This window comes from Rhinolophus hipposideros, assembly GCF_964194185.1.
Source record: "Rhinolophus hipposideros genome assembly, chromosome: 4".
Taxonomy (NCBI): Eukaryota; Metazoa; Chordata; class Mammalia; order Chiroptera; family Rhinolophidae; genus Rhinolophus; species Rhinolophus hipposideros.
Window position 1 is genome coordinate 105,940,764 of NC_138050.1, and position 22,457 is coordinate 105,963,220.

A 22,457-nucleotide genomic window follows, 5' to 3' on the forward strand; every position below is an offset into this window, starting at 1 on the left:
AGCCCCAGTTGGGGCTACCGAGAATCAAATTCCTCTCCCCCTTTCTGTATAAATCTTTGTTTGCGAGTGTGCTTTCATGTCTCCTGGGTAACTAGCTAGGTGTGGCAGGGTCAAGCCACATATTATGTACACGTTGCACTTTTTCAGAAGCTTCCAGATTGTCTCCCCAAGAGGCTGTAGCATTTTGCATTCCCACAAGCACTTGATGAGGGTTTCAGTTTCTCTCAATTCTGGCCAACATTTGGTGCAGTCACTCTTTAAAGTTCAGCCTTTGAAGTAGGTGTGCATGAAAATCGGTTTTTGGTTTTGTTTGTTTTTGCTTTCCCCCATTGTTTAAGCTTTCTTTGGGGGCACAGCCTCCATATACACAGTTAGGAGGGACAGTGAAGTGCCTCACAGTATTTGCTTTGTGGTGTCCTTGGAAACCTGGCATCCGTCAGGATTTCTGGAATCGTCTGACCATTTACGGAAGCTCCAGCAGTCATACATCTCGCAAAGGTTCTTGCCATTCGAACCTGTACAGGGGGCAGTTCTGCTGCAGAGCTGTTTAGTTCCTGGCTTGTAATAATTGTCTCTAAATTTCCCTTTGCCTTGAATGTTGGTTAAACATTCATGGCACGTCGTATGAACGTTTTTAGGCCCCAAACCATGTAGTAGAAATTGTTTGGGACTTTTGCAGTGTATAAGCAGTATGACAATTAAGTTCATGAACTTGTTGCACCGATGTTGCTAACCTTTTTTTTGGTATCAGAGGGATCATTCATTATGAATTTTTACCAACTGGACAAACAGTTAACCAAATTTACTATTTGGAAGTGCTGAAAAGGTTGTGTGAAAAAGTTAGACGACCTGAACTTTTCGCCAACAATTCATGCCTCTTGCATCACAACAAAGCACCAGCTCACAGGGCACTGTCTGTGAGGGAGTTTTTAGCCAGTAAACAAATAACTGGATTGGAACACCCTCCTTACTCACCTGGTCTGGCCCCCAATGACTTCTTTCTTTTCCTGAAGATAAAGGAAATATTGAAAGGAAGACATTTTGATGACATTCAGGACATCAAGGGTAATAGAATGACAGCTCTGATGGCCATTCCAGAAAAAGAGTTCCAAAATTGCTCTGAAGCGTGGACTAGGTTCTGGCATCAGTGCATAGCTTCCCAAGAGGAGGACTTGGAAGGTAACTGTAATGACATTCAGCAATGAGGTATGGAGCACTTTTTCTAGGATGAGTTCACGAACTTAATTGTCCGACTTTGAATTACATTAAGAGTAACGTACGGAATGCCCCATCCCACGTCCTGGAGGAATGATACTACGTCCTATTGAAAACCAGGCATGAGAAGCAGTGGGTGCTATTGTCAGGTAATGTGGTTTGATGACGTCGCTAGGTTCTTGGCTGAAGTAAGGCTCAGTGTCCCTTGCAGATGTTACAACTCCTCCCCCTACTACTGCAGGTCTCCAAAGGTAGTTGCCAGGTGTTTTATCAGCTCCGCTCGTCCTTAGGCGCTAACATCACACTGACAGTAATGATTGGCGGCAGGCAGACACACGCTGTGGCAGTGGGTCCTCTAGACAGGGTGTGAAATGAGTTCTTGTTTAATTTCTGAATTTGATTAAAATAGCTTACTAGTAGCCTGCATAAATTAAATACTTAATTTCACATTTTTGTGAAATTTGAAAATAATTTTATGAAAGAGATCAATGTTCACCACTGTTTCATGAAAATAATTATTCTGCAGGATGTGTTAGATGGGATTTGCAAAGTATGGCCTAATAATTGTTTCATATCTAATAGATCTAATTAAGTATATTTTCTCATAAACTGTACTGATGGAGTAAGGTCCCCATGGAGTGTGAAATAATCTTCATATTCGAGAGTCAATGAGTACTAGAAGTTTCTTTTTCATCTTTTTAAAAACATTTTCGCCATTTGATTATGGAAATCTTCATTTTACGTTTTTCAAAAATGGATCTGTGGGCATTGCTTAATAGGTGAATATTATTCGTACTATGAAGTTCTTAACGATTATGTCTAGGTTATTAAAGGGGGATGGGATCATCCGCTCAACTGTTAAAAAAGTGTGACTGGGTCTGTCTCACTTTCAAGTCTTCCAGTTTCATTTGCAGCATTTTATGAAGTAGAGTGGCCTAAAATTTCAAGGGCAATACCCATTGTTGTAAAAGGTAGCGTGACTAGACAGCACATACACTGTAACTTGGCCCCCATTACTGGCCCCAGGATTGGTTGTACACAGACTGCTATGCTCAATGCAGGCAGCTGAGTCAGTGGTTTCTAATGTTATAAAAACAATTAAGTTGACAAGTTTTTAAAAAGTCACTTTAGTGTTTCACCTTGGAAGTGGCAGAGACAAGCAGTAAAAACAATACACTTTTGCTTTGTGTCACCATCTGTCCTGTTGTTAATAAGGAGAAACCATTTCAAGTGATGTTGAAGAATGAGATGTGGCATTTGCCTGAAAGAGCTGAGATGGACTCACTCCAACCTACTTTTCCACTAATTGATTTAAAAAGTCATAGTCGTAGTTTAAAAAAAAAAAAAAAGTTAGAGAAGCCAAGTTAGTATAAATCCAAAAGGGACGCCCTCAGTCTCTACGAGTGTGATGTTAGCCATGGGACGTTTCTCCCAGCACAGAATAGCTCCTAGCGTTACAAAGATGATGAAGAATTCATTGAAGTCATGTAAGTTACAGACGGACTACGTGGGCGTCATGAAAACATCACTGAGGAAAACGCTGAGTGTGGTAGAGGACTCAGCTTTCTCAGAAGCAGTAAATACCTGGTCCTTATGTTTACTGTCATTTCAAGGGAAAATATTAGAGATAAGAAGATACAAATGTGGGAAATGTCAAATATAATTTAGTTTTATGCAATAATCTGCTTTTTGGTTTTGCATTTTCCTGTTTTTAGTTCACATGGATTGCAGTGGTCAATAAAACTACGTAGGTTTCAAGTGTGCATTTGTGTAATACATCATCTCCACACTGCATGGTGTGTTCACCCAGTTTTTATATTTCCACTAGTTACGAGAGATACTTCGAGGGGTACAGGATCCGTGTGGTATTCCTTACTGTACGGACTTACGGTTCGTAGGGACCCAATTCTCCTTGCGATAAAATGCCTTTTGTCTCGGTGGAAAACAGTGCAGATCGCAGTTCTCAGCTGCGTTCATCCCTCGATCCCGCCGTCTTCTGTGGTTCCCCTCGGTCAGCTCAGTGGTGACAGATCGGAGAGATCCGGACTCATTGTCACGTCCACATATGGAGGTGCTGTGTTCTGACCTTGGTTAAATGCTTCTGTTTTGGACAGAAGGAGAGAGAACGAGAGACCTGAACCTCACCAGTTTTCCTGTCAGGTGTTTGTTAAACACAAAAGACACAGAACCGCAGGAAGAGCAGAAAAATGGGGGCTGCCTGTATCCCCTTGCTGTGACGGGGCACCTCCCACAGATGCAGTCATTCCTGCCAGAGGCCTCTGGGCCAGGCAGGCCCCGCCCTTGTCACTGCAGAACAGCTGGCTCCAGACAGGTCCCAGGAACATGGACCTTTATGCTGCTGATTCTGAGTGGCAGCTGGCATTGTCGTTGTCTCCTTTCTGACTGACATGAATCTATCCTGAAAGGAATGGCAGAGAACTGATGCCTTCTTACAGCATAGGAATAAACATTTTTTTTTTTTTATCAGTGAATAAGAACCTTCTTTTCCCCAAGTTACACTATGCAGGTAGTATTTTAGGGGTCACCTTTTTTACTTTACTAAGTGCGATTACAAGAAGTACAAGAACCAAAGGATCTTACTTTTCCTGCTATGTAGGGCCCAGACTGCAGCCATTAAACTGCACGTATGTCCACATGGAACTGGAACCATGGATGAGATGTGGAACTCCGACGTGTTTATTGATAGAATCTCAGCACATGCAGTGCTAGGGCAGTGCCCCTAATTATCCAGTGCTTTCCCAAATTTGTATTCAGAGTAAATTGCATTCTGCATAAATAGACTAAACTAGGCAACACTTGCTGTTATCAAACAAATGCAGTAAACTTTTTCAAAAGTGTGGTATATTTACGTTTTGTACTTGCAGTCAAATTAGCTTCGTATACTGACAGATGTGTGTCCCTATTTGTAGTTAAAGAATGAGAACATTAAAAAATGTATTTTTAAAAACGAGGTAAATTATTTTTAAAAAAAAGAAAAGAAAACAGAAAATGCACTAAAAGACCTTTGGGGAGTCTGCTTTTTCACCGTACAGGAGAGCTGGTGGTGTGAGATAGTTTTCCTGATTTTATCAGTATCCAGAAATCATTAAGTAAATTAAATGTTTGTTTAGTGGGCCTGAATGAATCAGATTAAACAAAAGGGCTGGAGCCAGGAGACTAAGGGAGGTGATCCCGTTATCTGATGGTGAGGACAGATGAGGGCTGTGGGCAGAGCCAATGCTCCTTATGGACCCAGTAATTTCACTTGCATGTGTTCACCTGAGAGAAATGAAAATGTGTGCACACAAAGGCTGGTGTGCTCAAATGCCTGCGACACTGTACACATCCCCACTGGAAACAACTCACACATCCATTAATTGTAACCAGATAAACCAGTGTTGTTATGTCCATGCAATTGTATTCAGCCATACAGAGTGACAGCTACAGATACCCAAGACTACATAGGAGAATCCCAAAATCCCAGAATTGTTCTGTTGAGTGAAAGGAGCCAGACACAAAAATACAGGTACTGTCCGATTCCATTCAGGTGAAATCCAGAAGAGGGAAAGCCCTGGTGACAGAAATCACATTACTGGCTGCCTGGCGGCAGGGAAAGGGAGAGGGTATTGAGGCAAAGGTAGCTTGAGGAAACTTCGGCGAGTGTGGGAAGGTTCTGGAGCACGAGCTCAGTGGTGGGTACACAATGCTATGCTTCAGTCAGATTTATCAAATTAAATAAAAACTCATCAAATTTTACATTTGGATATGGTGAACGCCATACATAATTTATTCCTTAATTGAGCTGATTAAAAAAATGTTTTGGACTGAAATGAATAATAATGAATGACTAGAAAATAATTTCATCTGTTTAATTATTTTTTAATCCATAGTACTGCATAACTAGCCTAGCTGGGAATACATAAAAAAAAAAAAATTAGAATCAAAGGAATGGAAATAAAATAGATTTGACAGACTTAATTATTTGTATTTTTCTACTAGATTCTCACATGATAGACCTTGATCTAGCCCTTTTGTCTTTTTCTCTTTTTAGAAACTTAGCCTTCTTCTGCCTTCTGGGATGTTTTTACAGTGGACGGTCTTTGATAGTATAACTTTTTAACTTAAAGTTTATTACGATAGACTTAAGTGTAAGATTACAGATATACACATGATACTTTTGACAGATTCTTATCAATGAACATTTTTTGAGAACTGAGTGGAAAAACAAATTCTGGAAAATTTTCCCCATACCCAAGATTCTTGATTTCTCCTTCAAATTTAACCTATTAAATTTAACCTGTTTAAAGCACTTTTCCTGTGCCATAAATAAACTCAAGATTATTTGCTGAACAGTTACTGGATCCCCAGAACTGTTGTGTGCGGTAGAGGATGGTGAAAGCTAAAGCAAGAGCCAGCTCTGGAGGAAGTCCCGGTCCCTCCGAGGAGAGAAGCAACCGTACCTGAAAGAAGTGAGACAGAATTTAGAGGATGAGATAGGAGTGTTCTTGGGGTCCAGGGGGGCCAGTGGAGGATCCATGCATCAGATACTCACGGGAAGAGTCAGTGGGATACAGATGACAGAAGCCATTCTGAGACACCTATAGAACGTATGATTTAAGTATATGGCCTTTTTATCGTGGGGATTTCAGGCAGAATCAAAAGAACGAAATATTTAACCTGAAAGGACTGATGTTTAACGGAGTGTACAAAATTGTTATTTTCCTCTATCTGTTGCTCTGTGTGAAGAGAACGGTAGAGGAATAGAGAGCGATGTTTTTTGCTGTCCTACTTAGTAATAACGGGGGGGAGGGTGTGTTAATGATGTTTCCCGTCTGAAGACCTCTTTACCCTTCGGCCTCACGCGTGGCCTCCTCAGGCTGTGGCGCCAGGAGAGCCTTTCCCGCCATGCATCTGTCCATTTCCCGTCTGGTCCCCATCCTGTCACCTCTGGACAGTTTCTGGCCAGTCACAGCATCCAGTCTCTGAAGGGCAGCCCTCATGCGACACATTTTCTTCTAGAGTTAGCTCTCAAATAGCTTGAATTATTGGTTTAACTTTAAAAAAGAAAGTTGCCCCAAAATTCCATAAGCTCTTAAACACATAATTTTTACTTTCCACCCTGAAAAGAGCAGACAACCAACCAAATGCATTTTTACCATCTTTAAGAAGTGTAGTAAAATGACCACCACCACATAAAAGGTTTTAGTGCCCTTTTGATAATGTACAGCACAGAAAGAAAACTGTCACTATGTAGTATTCGTCTTTTTAATGTAATTTAAGCCCTGATTCTTAGATAACTGGACACCAAGAAATGGGAGTGATTACTCAGAAAGCACTTTACTTACCATCTGTTCTATTGCTGTGTAAAGGTGTGACATCATTATGTGTTTTAGAAGCGCCTTTGGAACCAGCACACAGTGTGGCTATAACAGAATATTCACCCGTTGATACCCCATAATCTGTGCCTAAAATTAATAGTTGAAAGTCTGACAAAGACATGAGGACTCAAAAATTTCAAAAATTGGCTAGCCTTTCAACCAAAATTATAGGTCAACACTTTTTAAAACATATTTTTTATTAAATAACCTTTTAAATTTTAGAATAGATTTGTTTATTTTTTAAAAATTTTATTAAATTTACTGCAGTGACAAAGGTTAGTAAAACTATATGGTTTCAGGTGTGCAATTCTGTAATACATCATCTGTACTTTACACTGTGTGCTCACCACCCAGAGTCAGTTCCCCTGCCATCACCGTGTATTTGACCCCCTTGTACTTCATCTACCTCCCTTTTCCCCCTCCCCCTCTGGTGACCACTAAACTATTGTCTGTGTCTATGAGTTTTGCTTGCTTGTTTGTAGAACAGTTTTAGGTGTAAAGAAAACTTGCAAAGCTAGTAAAGAGAGTTCCCATGTGCCCACACCCGACTCTCCTGTCATTCGCACCTTACATTAGTACCGCCTTGCGTGTCCATTGGTCACGACTTGGAGACGTCATTCACTGAAGTCTGTATTTCACTCCGATTTCCATAGTTTTTCCTAATGGTCTCATTCTGTGGGACCCACAGTACATTTAATGACCGTGCCTGTTTAGGTGGTGACTTTTTCTCAGACTTCCGTTGTTTTTGATACCTTGACAATTTTGCCGAGAACCGGTCAGGTATTTCTATAGCATCTCCCTCAACTGCGATTTGTCTGATGTTTTTCACTTGATTAGACTGGGGTTGTAGTTATTTCCAAGAAATACCACAGCATCGTCATATATTGTAACGACTGGTATCAAATGATTGGGGAGCTTAGTTTGACAGTTCTCAAGATGCGTTACTGGTTAAGTCATAAAAATGAAAAGAATAGCAGTATAATAGTAATACCGGCACACAGTTAGCTAGAGCTTCACATGTGTCAGGCTCTCCTCAGAGCACTTTGCACTCAGAGCCACTGTTATCCCCAATCTGGGACAAGGGTCCAGAGCGCTTGCCGAAAGTCAGCGATGTAGCAGGTGGTGTTGCCGAGACTGTGTAAGCTTGTTCCAGAGCCTTCCTTCTGAGCGCTGTGCCATCCCGCTTCCAGAACAGTCTTAGGGCAGCAAACAGCTGGCTAATGGCAGGTTGCATTGTGAAGTTAATTTCTCACAATGAATCTGCATGTGCAGAAGAATTTTTTTAACTTGAGATGTTAGCTATTTGATATTTAACAAGAACATGCTATTTCTTAGCAATGTGTAGGTGAGTAAGCAAATCTGAATAATTTTCCTCTTTTATCCTGTTTATTCCTACTTTTCTTCCTATTGAACAAATGGGTAATGCTTGTTTTATAGGGTTGCCTCAAAATGAGCCTTTCCGGTTATCTGAATTTCCTGGTTATGGTTTTCCTTGAATATCCTTCTGCCAACATCCACACAGGCACATGTGTATGTACTTTTTGTGAAAAATCAAATGTGTATGAGTGCATATTTAGAAAACTGTGAAGAATGTACATAGTTTATTACTTTGACATATAAATTTTAGAATGGTAGAAATATTTTATTCCTTTTTGATGACTCTGGTAAGCAGAAACTTCACTCTTCTTTTTCACTTATTCATCTTAGAAATTACGATGCCGTGACTGATATTTTAACCTTGATAGTGACCGTGAGTTGAGCATAAACCGGGGCAGCTGGTCAGTCCAGCTTATGAACCTACTAGAACCACTGTGTGGCGATGTCGGCGTGGGCACGCGACACGGGCATGTGCCAGGCGGCAGCTGAGGTTCCCGCTGCGGTCGGGGAGCGTGAGGCACCCAGCTGGTGATGAGCCCTCCTCCTCCTCCAAGGCAGGCCTTGGTGTCCAAGTGCTGTGCAGGGTCTTAGAATTAAACAGCTGCGACAACCACAAAAACATTAAATGCACATGTGGCTTGAATGTGATATAAATGAAAGTAAAATCATAGCAAAATTATATTTCATAATGAATTTCTACTAATTAATTCTGAGAAACAAAATTGTGTCATGCATTCCATCCCTTCCATTTGTTCTGACAGATGTCTTTTGTGACTAACTGGGCTCTTGAATTGTTTTCTGTTTTGGAACATACTCGTGTATTGAAAACGTCCTGTAATGTGGGAAGTCAAGACTGCACTTTAGGGTGACTCACCTTCCTTCCTGGGTGCCAACCGAGGCGGGCATTTGTGTGAGGAACCACAGGCACCTGACCAGCCATTGTGGGGCTCACAGGGATGCCAGCGGCCCAACGCCTGTGTCTCTTGCTGTGTGATGTGGAGGTGGCAGTTGTGGAATGCTGTGGTCGATACCCAGGCCAGCCCGGCCCCCGTAACGGAGACACGTGCATTGTGGGAGCCAGATTTTCAGCTCAGAACCAGGCTTTGGAAGTCCCGCACCAGGCTGCTGGGTCAGCAGGGAGCGAGGGCAGGGAAGTCGGCCGAGTAAGTGGGACCTGGCATCGTCGCTGGTCATGTGTTGAATAGACTTGTCGTATTGACACTGCATGATGCCTGAGCGCTCGCCCCTCCCAGCTTCTGGCCAGTGCCTCAGACAGCATTCTCACTTCCAGCAGCACCCCCAAAACTCTGGGCACTGCTGACTGTGAGTGTCCCACCGTCTCGATGAGAGCAGAGAGGGAAGAGCTCAAACTGTCCATTGCAGAGCTTACAAGCCTTCTGGATCCCCAGCAGCCAGCCTTGCGCCCCGGGGCCCCGAGGGGGTGGGAGACAGAGCACACATCAGTCCGGCCTGAGCTGAGCTGTTGGCAGCACCTCTACAACAACTGTTCCTGTTTCAGCCAAAGCATGTTGGTGTGAAAAGCAATACACTGTTTTGTGCACACCGCAGAATGTCCCCTGCGCCCTGTAATTACGCGTGATTCCACAGGACTTTCACAAGTCCAGGCCACTGTCACAACAAGCTGCTGCTTTCCGGGGTTATGTGACCGATAATGACGGAACGGAAGTAGGCCAGGGGGCTTCAGCTCTCCCACGTGGCGGTCACACTGTGTCCACACGGCTCTCGGTGGTGCCAGGAGTGTGCGCCGCCTTCACGGGGCTGGGGGTGCAAGGGCAGGATTGGCTGATTCCACTCCTGTGCTGCAATCCTGTTTTCCAAAGATAATGAAAGGAAATCGATTATTCTAGAGACTCCAAGCCTGAGGAAAAGGAAAATTAATCAGGATGTGGGTGCAATGTGGGCGTTCACACAAGAAGCTAGCTTTTCGCAGCTCTTTCCTCTTCGGAAAATGGAATAATTTATTGACAGTGGGCACATTTTCATGTTTATTAGCACCCACCACACGAGAGTAATCTGGTAGCCACAGAATACCTCTAGTCTATTCTAGGTTTGGTTTTTTAAGCCCTGAATTCAGGAAGGAGATGGCAGTCCAACCACAAAGGAGGAAAAGGTGTTCAAGCTTACAGAATCACTTTTACCAGAGAGTAAAAGTGTAAGCAGCCATGTTAATAACTTACATAAACTGTGAGAGGTTTGGTCGGAGGTTATGAGAGAGAAAAGCTTTAACTCTCCAAAATGTAATGTTTCTAACACTTGTAAAGACTTTTTATCTAAATAGCTGGAGCAAAGTGGTTTCTCCAGAAGTTAACTAATTGCAATCCTGTGAGAAAGTACATGTATATGGTTTTTAAAGAAACATTCTATGAAACCGCATGAAATACATAATTTTTGATACTTTCCCAGCTTTATTGAGCTGAAGTCGACGTCCAACATTGTGTAAGTTTAAGGTCTACAATGTGATGATTTGATATATGTCTGTATTGTGAAATGATGACCACAATAGAGTTAGTGAACATCTCTATCACCTCACAGCTTTACCAGGTCTCTTCCTCTCCTGGTAACGTTCAAGTATGCGGTACAGTATTGTTCACTGTACAGTAGTCCCCCCTTACTGAGAGGTTTGCTTTCCGGGGTTCCAGTGACTTGTAGTCAATCTTTTGTAGTCAACCAAATACATTAAATGGAAAATTCCAGAAATAAACAATTCATAAGTTTTAAGTTGCAAACCCTTCTAAGCGTGTGGTGGGATCTCGTGCTGTGCCGCTCGGTCCCGCTCGGGGTGTGGCGCCTCCACACTGCACGTGCCCCCCCCCCTGTAAGTGGCTCACTAGTGGTCTTGGTCATCCTGTTGGTTATGGGAGAGAGAGAGAAAGCACATTCCTGTAACTTTTATTATACTAATGTGTGGTAAGTGTGCTATCTTATTATTATATTCCCTATTATTGTTAATGTCTTACTGTGCCTAATTGATAAATTGAATTTTACCATATGAATTTATGTGTAGGACACATTGTCATTAATCCCCCTCAAAATAGTCCCCCTCACTTTGAACACACTTATCCCATCATTCTTGCCACTTTCTGAAGCAGTTCTGGAAGTCCTCTTTCCTGAGTATCTTTAGTTGCACTGTCCTGGCTGCCTCCCTGTTCTGAATCGATTCAAAACATTTACCTTTCATGGTCATTTTGACTTTGGGGAAGAGCCAGAAGTCAAACGATGCCAGTTCTGGTGAATAAGGTGGATGAGGACACACCATAATGTTTTATTTGACAGAAAGTGCCATATACCGGAAGAAATGTGTGACACATAGCCTTTCCATTGTGATCACAAAATACGGTGAGTGCTGCTGCCAAGTGCCATCCAACAGAAAAGCAAAGATCTTCAATATGGGAAGCAGCACGTCGAACCTCAATAATAGTGTATAACAAGTTTCAACTTATTTGGTGCAATCCGTTGGGTGTGAGCAATGGTTGAGACAAGGTGTGTTTCAAAGTGTGCTATAAATCATCCTCCATCATGACAATGGTCTGTGTCACGCATCACTTCTGGTATGGCAATTTCTGTCAATTAAAAACATTATGGTGTGACCTCATCTACGTTATTCACCAGATCTGGCACTGTGAGACTTCTGGCTCTTAGCCAAAGTCAAAATAAGTCATTACATAGAGGCAGCCAGAACAGCACAACTAAAGACATTCAGGAAAGAGGACTTCCAGAACTGCTTCAGAAAGTGGCAAGAACAATGGGGTAAGTGTGTTCAAAGCGAGGGGAAGTATTTTGAGGGAGATTAATGGCAATGTGTCTTTTACTGTAATAAATTGTTTTTTATTTAAACATTTACTGTATTGTTTGATCACATCTCTTATATATGGGGTTCAGTATGCTCTAAGGTTCCAGGCATCTGTGAGGGTTCTTGGAACGTATCTCCCGTGGGTGATGGGGGGGCTGCTGTGATCACCACACTGGGCATCACATCCCCAGGACTTGCCAGCTTAGATGTGAAAGTTGGTACCCTTTGAACACCTTGACCCCTTTCCTCCTCCCCCCCGCCCCAGCAACCACCAATTTAATATCTGTTTCTATGAGGTCAATTTTATTCGATTCCACATTTTGATCACTGTAGCTTTGTAGGATAGTTTGAAGTCAGGGAGTGTTAGACCTCCAATGTTCTCCATTCTCAAGGTTGCTCTGATTATTCAGGATCTTTAGTGCTTTCATATGAAATTTAGGATTGTTTTTTTCTATTCTGTGAAAAAATGCAGCCCTTCCAGGTCTGGGTGTGGCCCGGGTGTGTTTCAGCATCCCCCAGGTTCTGGGATTTCCACAGTGGTGTCTTGTCCATGGAGAGCTGCTGGTTGGTCTTCTTGTGGTGGGGATTGAAGTCAGGAATTCCCTATGTCACCATGTGGAAGACATCACTTCTCATCAATTTTATAATAATTTTTAAAATCCAAACAAATTCTCCTCTGGTACCTGAGACTTCAGCAATCTAGTGCATTTCACTCCTCAAATAGAACACGCGACTTTGTCAAGAACAGATACAGTGTGACAAAGCACCCCAACTGGAGCAGAGCATGGTGTGTTTCCAAAGTTCACTGCTGATAAGGCACCCTCACTAAAAGGTGGGGGTATTAGCTCACAGAATTGAAAAGTTATCTGCTGTGATTTGGGGAAATTGTGGTCTGTATGTGTGATTATGGATAAATATAAGTTTAGGGTACAGCTGTATTCATTAAGTACTTTTCTGTAGTGAACTTCCTAAGTACTTTTGGATTAGAAGAGAGACACTCGCTAAAGCTGTTGATGGATTTCCCATCTGCTCATAGAGACAGACCTCAGAGAACAAAGGGCTGTCAATAGTGTGTGGTTGGCATTACTAGCTGCCTTGCCCCAGCCCATTGTGACAGTTTTCTGGTCATGTCCCAGTAGATCAATTGTGACAACCTGTGGTTTGTTATGTAAAGCAAACCAAGCAAACACGGGCACTGTGTTTCTGATAGGATAATTATATCTTGTTTCTTCCATACTGTCCTCCCAGACTTTTTGGAAAACGAAGTATATACCACATACCTTCTTATGTGGAAATGAATGTTTTGAAATGCATTTTAATTCCACACTAACTGAGATATACCTTCTGAGTTGCTTTCTTCTTATTTCTGTGGTAGTAATTTATCCTCTGTTAATTTTTTTAAAGGTACCGATTCCTAAAGAACATCTGAAAAATGCTTATTTCAAAAAAGAGTTTACAGTTATAAAACGCCCTTGATACCTGAGGTCATTTTTAGTGATGAGAAATCAGTATTATGTCCAACCCACATCCTTATTTGGCACGATGTTATTTTATCTCATTATCATGAAAACATGGGAATGCATTGTCAAACCAAGTAGATACATTTCATCAGTTACAAAGTATAAGTATTTTCATTTTCTGTCTGTTACTTGTATATTTTTTTAAATTTATCCAGATCTCAATCTGGGACAAGGGCTAAAGTAGCTGGGGTTCATCAAAAACTGCCATGTATATTAAGAGTCTTTCTATAATACAACCATTACATTTTCATAAAATGCATCATTGTTTTCAATACAAAATATCTTGTGTTTTTGGAGAATAGAAGACTCACTTGTTTCTTAACCCACCCACCTACTCACATCCTGGGGTGGTTAGAAGTGGGATGAGTGTTTCGTGAATGAGCAAGCTCATTACAAGTGTGATGGGTGGAAATCCCGACTGTGAAAGCTGTGCAAATACCTGGTTCTGTGGGATTTGTGAGAAGTGATTCTGAAGGGCATCTGCTGTGCTTGGTCACTTGAGTAGGGAATGCAGATTGACCAGTTGCTAGAATAGAGCTCACAGCAAAGCACAAAGGTATTAAGTAGAACACACAGTGCCAAGCACAGGTGAGAGGGCTGCCAGAGCATGTGACACAGGCTGTCCCAGAGCCAAGTTCACCCAGGATGAAACTGTCAGCAGGAAAGTGAATGGGTGACCTGAAGGGTAAGGGGCACACGTGTTCACAGCAGCCGCGAAGCTGAAGACAGAGACACTGTTGGGTCCTGAGAAAGCGTGGCGTGCCTGGGTGGTGGGTAGGTAGCGTGGAGGGACGGGGTGAAGAAAGCCCCGATGTCAGCACTGTCCCTCCAGGCCTGGGGCTTCCAAGTCAGGGGAAGGAACTTGGATTAGAAATGAAGGTGCTCACCCGAGGAGTTCAAGCCGCCTAGCGCACTGTGAGATTCGGGGTGTAGGAAGAGTCTTTGGCTGCAGTGTGGGAAGTGTAATGAGGCAGCAGTGCGGGAAGCAGTGAGATGATAACTCAGCAGGCAGTGGTGATGATGAAAGATGTGGACATTGAACAGTGCACTCTAACCGAGAGCCAGCTAGGACACCCGGGAGAAGTGCATACACACTCGTGGGTGGTGTATTGTGAGGGCGAGGGAGGGTGGGGGCAGTGTCCACGATGCACTAGGTAAGCCTTTTGGGGCGCTCCTGAAACAGCATTCTGAGTAAAATATATTTATCATGGCAAAGCTAAGGTCCACGGGTCATATTTGTGTTGCTGAGTTCTAAACCTGAGGTCCCAGAATGTCGTAAAATATAAAAGCAGAAGGGACACTGACAATGATCTAACCCCATCCCCTTTGTTTATCCGTAAGATTAAACCATTTCTTTAAGGTTTTAAACTCTAGCTGGTTGGTGCGAAGTGGAATGAAAAGGTTCTTCATCAGGGAGGATAGTGTATTTAAAAGTGGTTTTAGTATTTCCCTTATTTCAAAGCTAGAGAAGAATTCTCGTAGATACTTTTAAATATTCTTCCATGTCTTTGAGAAGTATAAGTCATGTGGGGAAAAGTGGAGGAAAAGGCTGCATTTCATCAGATTTATTGGTGAGAAATAAATTGAATTTTTAGAATGCTTATTATAAATGTTTCGGGCATACTCTATTTTTAATAATAACTTTATAATGTGGCTTTCATCTAAACCTCTCAATACGAAATGATATGCCAAAGTGAACTCCTTCAACCTCTAAAAAGAGTAGAGCAGACTTTTGATTACAGACAGAAGAGTGATGTTTCTCTGCTCAAAGCTCCCGTGTGAACCTAACTCAATACCAGGTAACCTGATCAGTGGGAAGGAAGGAGGGTGTGACGCCACCTTTGGAGAAACTGGGGACATCATTACCTGGAGGATCAGCATAGGCTGAGGGTGGGGACATGCCGTGGAAATGGGGCCAGGGCAGGAAGACTGTCAGGGAAGGTGTCGGTCTCTATTTCTCTGCACAGCAGGCTGTACACACAGGAGGTCAGGGCAGGCTGCAGGGGCCTCTCCCAGTGACATGACCGGTGGAGAACCGGAATTCCAGGCAGGAAATCACACACACACACACACACACACACACACACACACGTCGTCTTCATAAGCAGCATGTTTCTCGTGTGGCCTTGAGGACACATTGGATCGCTGTGACGAACCCACATGCTCCACGCTCCACGGGTGCCTGGATGTCTGCTGGTTGACTCGGAGATGACCATGTGGAGCCACAAGAATGGGAAGCCCCCGTCTTAGCCTTCCCATGGTTAACAGTCGAGTTCAAGGTTGGATGTTGGTGCGAGAGTGTTATAAACAGCAGACCAAGTGCAGGCTCCTTTCACCCACCTTACTCACCAGCAGCTCCTCCCCACTTTCCTTTAGCAAATTACCGCTCCAGGAAGCACTTCCATCTTAAAAGATGAGACCATGTCAAGCTCAGGCCCTCCACGAGCAGAAAAGGGCTGAGCTACACAGCCTGCGGGTGGCCAGCAGCTTGACCCTCACTCTCACATTCCTGGACAAGATCCATCATCACTGGGAATACGGAAGCTTCCAGAAGCTCAACCCTCCCCGCCTTGTGTGTTTGCTGCTATTCCTCCTCTTCCCTCAGCTCCCAGAACTCCCACCCCGGAAGGCCTCCAGGCCTTCATCTTCACCATCCTTCCCCGTCTTTCCTTCTTGTCCCCACATAGTCTTACAGTTGATACGTAGAATCAAAATGAACCATTGCCCCAAGAATTATGTACTACGAAAATCATAGAACATTTTTTTTTTCCCTTTGGGTTTCATAAAATAATATTTCAGTAAAATCCAAACAATATTCTCAACCGTATTTTGGGGGAACATTTCTCAACAGGAAGGAGCAATAGACACTTCCTTTGAACAACTCTGAATACATGCCAGTAGCATAATTCTGAAGTTAAAGTCAGTTAGGAAAAGTAGGTCAGAGAACGTAAAAGTGGCCCAGTCTTGACCCGATGGAGGCCTTAAGTATTCTAGAAGAAGAAACGGACTGCATGGGCATGGCTTCATGCTCTTAGCCACAGTATGGTGTCTTTTATTGAAATTCCCCTTGGGGTTCGCTGGGGCTGTGATAACCAAGTACCGCAGTCTGGGCAGCTGGAACAACACACATTTATCTCTCGGGTCTGAGACCGGAAGTCCAAGGTCAAAGTGCCGGCAGGTTTGTTTCTCCTGAGGCTTCTCTGCTGGGCTTGTAGACAGCTGTCTGTTCCCTGGAGTCTCTTTGTCTTAGGAGTATGAGGCGCAGCTCCTAATTGGATTAGAGCCCCACCATTATGACCTCATTTAAACTTACCGGCTCCTTAAACACCCTGTCTCCAAATACAGACGTTTTGTAGGTTAGGGCGCCAGCGTATGAGTTATGGGGACACACAGTTTAGTCCACAGCAACTCTGAGTCGTTGTTAGCAGTTCATTCAATACTGTTTCCCCAGACACATCCTTGCCGTGCAGACATCTGTGATGTGAATTTAGGACAGAGCTGTATGCTTGCATGAAAGGACATGATCTCACAAGATGAAAAGCCGACAAGAACACACACCTGAATGGGCAGTGTGCCGCATCTGTGCAGTGACCCGAGGAAGGCCTGTGGGCAGAGCTCAGGGTCTTGTCCAGAAGCAGTTTCGAGCTTGCTCTAATGCACAGATCATTGGATAATCAAGTGACCAAATGTGTCCAATTGTAGAGCAAAACTGAAAAAAAAAAATAGACCAGAAAAAAGTTTAAATTATGCATAGCTCAATGCCCATTTCAATCACAAAATAATCTTTAAAAAGTAGGCACATAATATTTATCTTAGTAGATACAGTGAACATAGAATATCCATCTTTGGTATTATGTAATAAATATTAAAATAGCATTTAGTAAAGAAATTAAATGTAAAATATCTTAGTAAAACCAAATACGTACATGGTATTTCATTCTAAGCAGTACAAATTGGTTTCTCTGAGAAAAACTGATAATGAAACCCACTTGGAGGAAATAGTGAGTTTATGTTCTAAGTTTCTAACTAAAAGCATGTAAAGTGCTATAAAACTGACAGCTTTCATTTTGGTACAATATCTTTAGAAAAAAAGTTGATAAATGTGCCGGTAATTGATTAAACCTGATCCCTAGTTTCTAAAATTACAATTGGCTTTTCCCCTGACCGTGCACTCCTTCTCTTCTTTGTGGCCCACCATCCAGGTGTGCTTTGAAGTCAAGAAAATACAAATCAGCGGGAAGTTAACAGGCTGACGGGCCCCTGTAAATTGTCCTCTCATCCAACAAAAGATGCCGTGTGTCTATTTGATTTTTCATGGCAGAATTGAGAAAGAATAGAGAAGTCATGAAATAGTTTTGATCTGTGATAATGTCCAGCATTCTCTTATTTTTCTGCCTAATTCATTGTTTTTTGTACCTATGTGAGAATTATTCTAATACTCACATTTTGCCTAAACTTGCATTTTCTTTTATTTATCTTTAACTCCCACCTTATTCCCAAAAGAATTTAAAGAAATTTAATTCTATTTTATTCCCTGAAAACTAAACACAAAATAGCAGAATATTTACACATTGTACATTTGGCTAACAGTGCAAAATGCATTTAAAAAGATTTTAGTTTGAGAGGTGATTTTGTTTCCATTGAAGTGGTGTTTTTTTGTAGAATTAAATTCAGTTTCTAATTTTGTGGATTGTGGATTGGCTGTGCAAACACCAGTTTTCCAGAATCTGTTTTCCTTCATCTTCCTCCACTAAAGAGTCTGGGAAACCGTAACATCACATTTCCAGGATCCTCCAGAGGTGACCTGCACTAAACAACGAAATGCAAACAAAAGTCACTAGACAGGGCCTCTTGGGAGGCGCTATAAAATAGAAAAATATTTTGTTTTTTAAAGAGTGCCGCCGTCCACCTTTGTGGGGACTATGGTTCTCCGCACTCTTCCTGCCTTGAGATCCAGCAGCCTCTTTGCACCATGAGGCCACGGCCGCTCAGAGCAGTGGAGACAGGAGTCCGGGCTGTGACGGCCCAACACCTGGCCTTGTGCTTCCTCTCTCCATCCTCCTTGGCGCGTAAGGGAAATTAAATACTTAGTAATTTAAGCCACAGCTCATTAAACTTTTTGTTCGTAGTGGCCAAATGCAGTGAAACAGTGTTCACACTATTTCGTGACACTTTTCTGTGACCTGTGAAAATGATAGTAGCTTAGCTTGTGAGATGATTTAGCTGTCAATGCACTAGTTTAATTCATTGGTGGATTTATTGCACAACAATCATTTCTATGTGATTCTTTTTAGATGGGCACATGTAAGAAATCCACTTGGGTGTCTAATTTTAGGCATAAATCTTTGCGTTAGTGCAAACTGAGGACCATTGTTTGGAAACGACCCCAGTTGCTTTGGTAGCAAATGTGTTGCTTGTTTGTTTATGGAATATTAATTACCAGAAGTTGTTGGACCATCTAAACCAATTATTTTTTCAAGATGTCCTTTCTGTATCACTAACTAGTGCTGAAATGTTCTGGGAACAGGGTGTTTGTTAGGAGGCGAGGGGGATAAATTCTGGGTCTGTTCGTTGTTGCACAGGGACCCGGCCCCACTCAGCATGGCCTTGAGTGGGTTCCCAGTTTCCTCACCAGGAAACTGCAGCTTCACATCCCTTCTTCCCTGAGTAGGGGCTGCCTCATCCTAAATGAGAGACTGTCCTCTTTGGTAGCTGTTTCTTCACTGTCCCCTGTCATTTCTTCACAGTGCAGATAAATGGCTCACGGGGAACCACTAGAGAGCTTGGACTCTCAGATTTGTGTGTGGCAGGCAGGTCTCCCCAAGAGACTGCATGTAGGCAAGCTTGGGGACCACTGACGCAGACAGAAGGCAGAGACCATGGACAGGAGGGCTCTGTTTCACTTGGCTGGATTCAGCAAGGCCTGATTCTCTAACAAAACAGTAGTTACTCTCTCAGTCTCAAAGCTTCTAATCAATAGGAAAGAACAAATACAGAGGTGTCTTCAAACTTCTCAGTTATTGCATGGCGCCGTACTAATACAGATTATTTAATACAGATGATTTAAGGACCAGCCTTAATTGAGCTTCTGAAGTCGAAGGGCTTCTTCTTTTCTTTTTTGACTTGTTTCATCCTGAAATTAGGGGTGCAGTAATGCTGGGTGTTGGCTGACCGTTGGAAATTAAAATTGCAAAGGAGCAGAATGGGTCCCTCATTAATGCACAGGGTAAGGGTAACGCCCCCTCCACCAGCTGATCTGTGCTCTGGCTTGTCCCTGAGGCCAGGTGTCCCCAGGCCGGAGGTGTGGACCCCACCTGGAGGCAGTGCGAGCACAACTGCTAGGCTCCCATGCAAACCCTTTTAGATGAACTTCCAGGAGATCACTGGACAAAAAATAGCCCCTTGGACTGTTTATGTTTGTTTGACGGATGTCGGATGTTTAGTGCTCACTTCAGAACGTCTTCAGAGAGACACGTGTCTCCCCAGGTGCCATGTGCTGTTCATCCTTCAATGTCCATTCGGGTCGCTAGACGGTTCCTTCCTAGTGGTAATAAATTATTGTTGGTCCAAGTACCTGGGGACATAAGGACGGCCCCACCATTTTGTTTGGAAGAGGATCCAAGATAATAGTAAACCCAAGTTTCTGTAGATAGTAAATGAAAGGTCTGTAACTTGAATCTAGATTCTCAGTCTGACCCTTTCCTATAACATGTATGGCCCACCAGGCTCATATAAATGGGTTGACAGAAGTGAAACTCCCTCAGGACTTAGGATTGGCGCTCTTGGCAACACGGCAGCTAAAATCAGTAGCGCTGGTGACTCTTAGGTCAGTTGTATCTCGTGGTGCATTGTGGCGTCTTCTCGCCACTCACTGACAGTTTATCTGGTTTCCTTAACTCTTGCAGCAGATTATAACAAAGCCCAAGGAAAGAATGAAGCCCAAATCCAAGGTCCTCTTCTGTGTGGTCCTCGGCCAGTCTGGCGCTTTTGTGTCCGCCACATCTCATTTATCATGTGAACTCTAATACACATATTGTAAGACAGCAAGTAAAACATGTGTTAGAGGTGAGCGTCAAATAGCTTACGTCCGTGTAATATAAATGTCTCAGGTGATTAAAATATCATCAAAATAAACACTTGTTAAGATTCAGAAAAATTAACATGAAAAAGTGAAAATGAAATAACATTATTTAGTACTTTTAAAGGTCATGGTCGAAGAAAAAATGCATGGGTAGGAACAGCACGGAGCCCCCAGGGGACGTTGTGCAAACACTCGCAGCTGTCGGAAGGCAGCCCTGTTGCAGCCTAATGTCCCCTGGCCCCTCATCAGATCACAAGGCCACCCGACTATGTGGTGGGGTGTTTGGCCCGACACTTTGCTTCTCTAGGGGCTGCGGTATTTTCCTGGGGAAGGAACTGTAGTGCCTGTTTTGAAGGAAGCCTCGCGAGGTCTTCTCTGACCCCTCCCCTCACACTCCAGGTGGCAGGAGGGTCCGTCAGTTGCTGTATGGGTCCCAACATTGTCTAATTCACCTGCTGCTTCTTCAAATGACAGGTGACGTCGAGGCAGACTCTAACATAAAAGCAACGTGACCTCCAAGGGAAATTTTGAAATCTGTGTCGATTTTGTCACAAACATTTGGGACAAGAGTGACACAGAGCCTGTACAGGACCAAGACTGCAGATGGTCCCAAGAAGGTCCCCCCACATGAAGCTTCATCCTGGCCTAATCGCAGGACACGTCCATATTCCTTGATGGCTGAAGAGTAAGAGTGGCCACAGAATATCTGCACGCAGAATATCTGCTTTGGGACCGTGCCACCTTCGCAGTCACCACTCACTGCCGAGCACCTCGTCGCAGACGCGTCAGACACACGCGCTGCCACAGGCCTCTGGACCAAGGCGCTTCATGTCTCTGCTGGAAATGAGTGACCCCAGGACACGCTTGTCCCTCAGCCTGGGAAGCAGAAAGACCCTCTGCTGCCACACTGTCTCACTGCAGCCACTTTATTCTGAGCAGTCAGTGAAGTCAGGAGTTCTCAGCTCAATGCGGAAAGCAGTATTACCGAAAATGCCGTCATTTATTTCACTGTGAGAAGAAATTATGAACTTGAGCATCACAGAGGCAGAAAGAAGCTTCTAGAAGTCTGAAGTTTGCTAATGATCATAGTCTTGGCTAATACTTCCAGCCCTACATACCAGGCACTTCCCCTGAGTTAGGAATACGTTGTTTAAGTCTCATGCCCACCCTTTGAGGTAGGAAGCAGTAAGCTGATAATGCAACACTGAGGCTTCGGGACACTACATTGCTCATGGTGTCCAGCAAAGAAATGGACGTTCACCACCTCGTCTGAGGCCTGGCGCCTGACCTCAGAGCTGGGTCCTTCACCAGCACCCTGGGCGCCCGGCCCCGACGCAGCGCAGAGCACACGCCAGAGGCAGGCTCTGTTCTCAGTGGCCTTTGTCAACTTCAGTGAAAGAAACATGGTTTAAGGCACGGCACCCGTTAAGTTCAAGCACATCTACCCCAGCTGGATCACGTGAACCCCACGCATTGCCTGTCCTGAAGGGCAGGGCTGCTTCTCTGGAGCCCCCTTCGGCTTGCACGGTGTCCAGGTGCTCTGTGCTCCCACATACCTGTACTGTAGGGCCATCTTTACTTGATGGCCTGGAGGGTTTCTAATAGCTTTTTGGTGGAGTCTTTAGGGTTTTCTACATATAGCATCAGGTCATCTGCAAAGAGTGATAATTTAACTCCTTCATTCCCAATTTGGATGCCTTTTATTTCTTTCTCTTGCCTGATTGCTCTGGCAAGGACTTCCAACACTGTGTTGAAAAGCAGAGGTGATAGGGGACAGCCCTGTCGTGTTCCTGAACGTAGAGCAAAGGGCTTCAGCTTTTCACCATTAATTATGAGATTGGCTGAGGGCTTGTCATATATGGCCTTTATTATGTGAAGTATTTTCCTTCTATACCAATTTTAGTAAGTGTTTTAATCATGAATGGATGTTGTATCTTGTCAAACGCTTTTTTTGCATCTATTGATAAAATCATATGATTTTTTCCTTTATTTTGTTTATATGATGTTTCACTTTGATGGATTTGAGTATGTTCAACCGTCCTTGTGCCTCTGGGATGAACCCCACTTGGTCATGA

General features: G+C 43.4%; 1 protein-coding gene across 4 annotated transcripts in view; it reads left to right on the forward strand.

Moving 5' to 3' along the window:
* The window catches only part of CSMD1 (CUB and Sushi multiple domains 1), a 1,600,646-nt gene that overhangs the window by 1,266,638 nt on the left and 311,551 nt on the right, over nucleotides 1-22,457 (forward strand). The gene's annotated exons all lie outside the window — the stretch shown is intronic.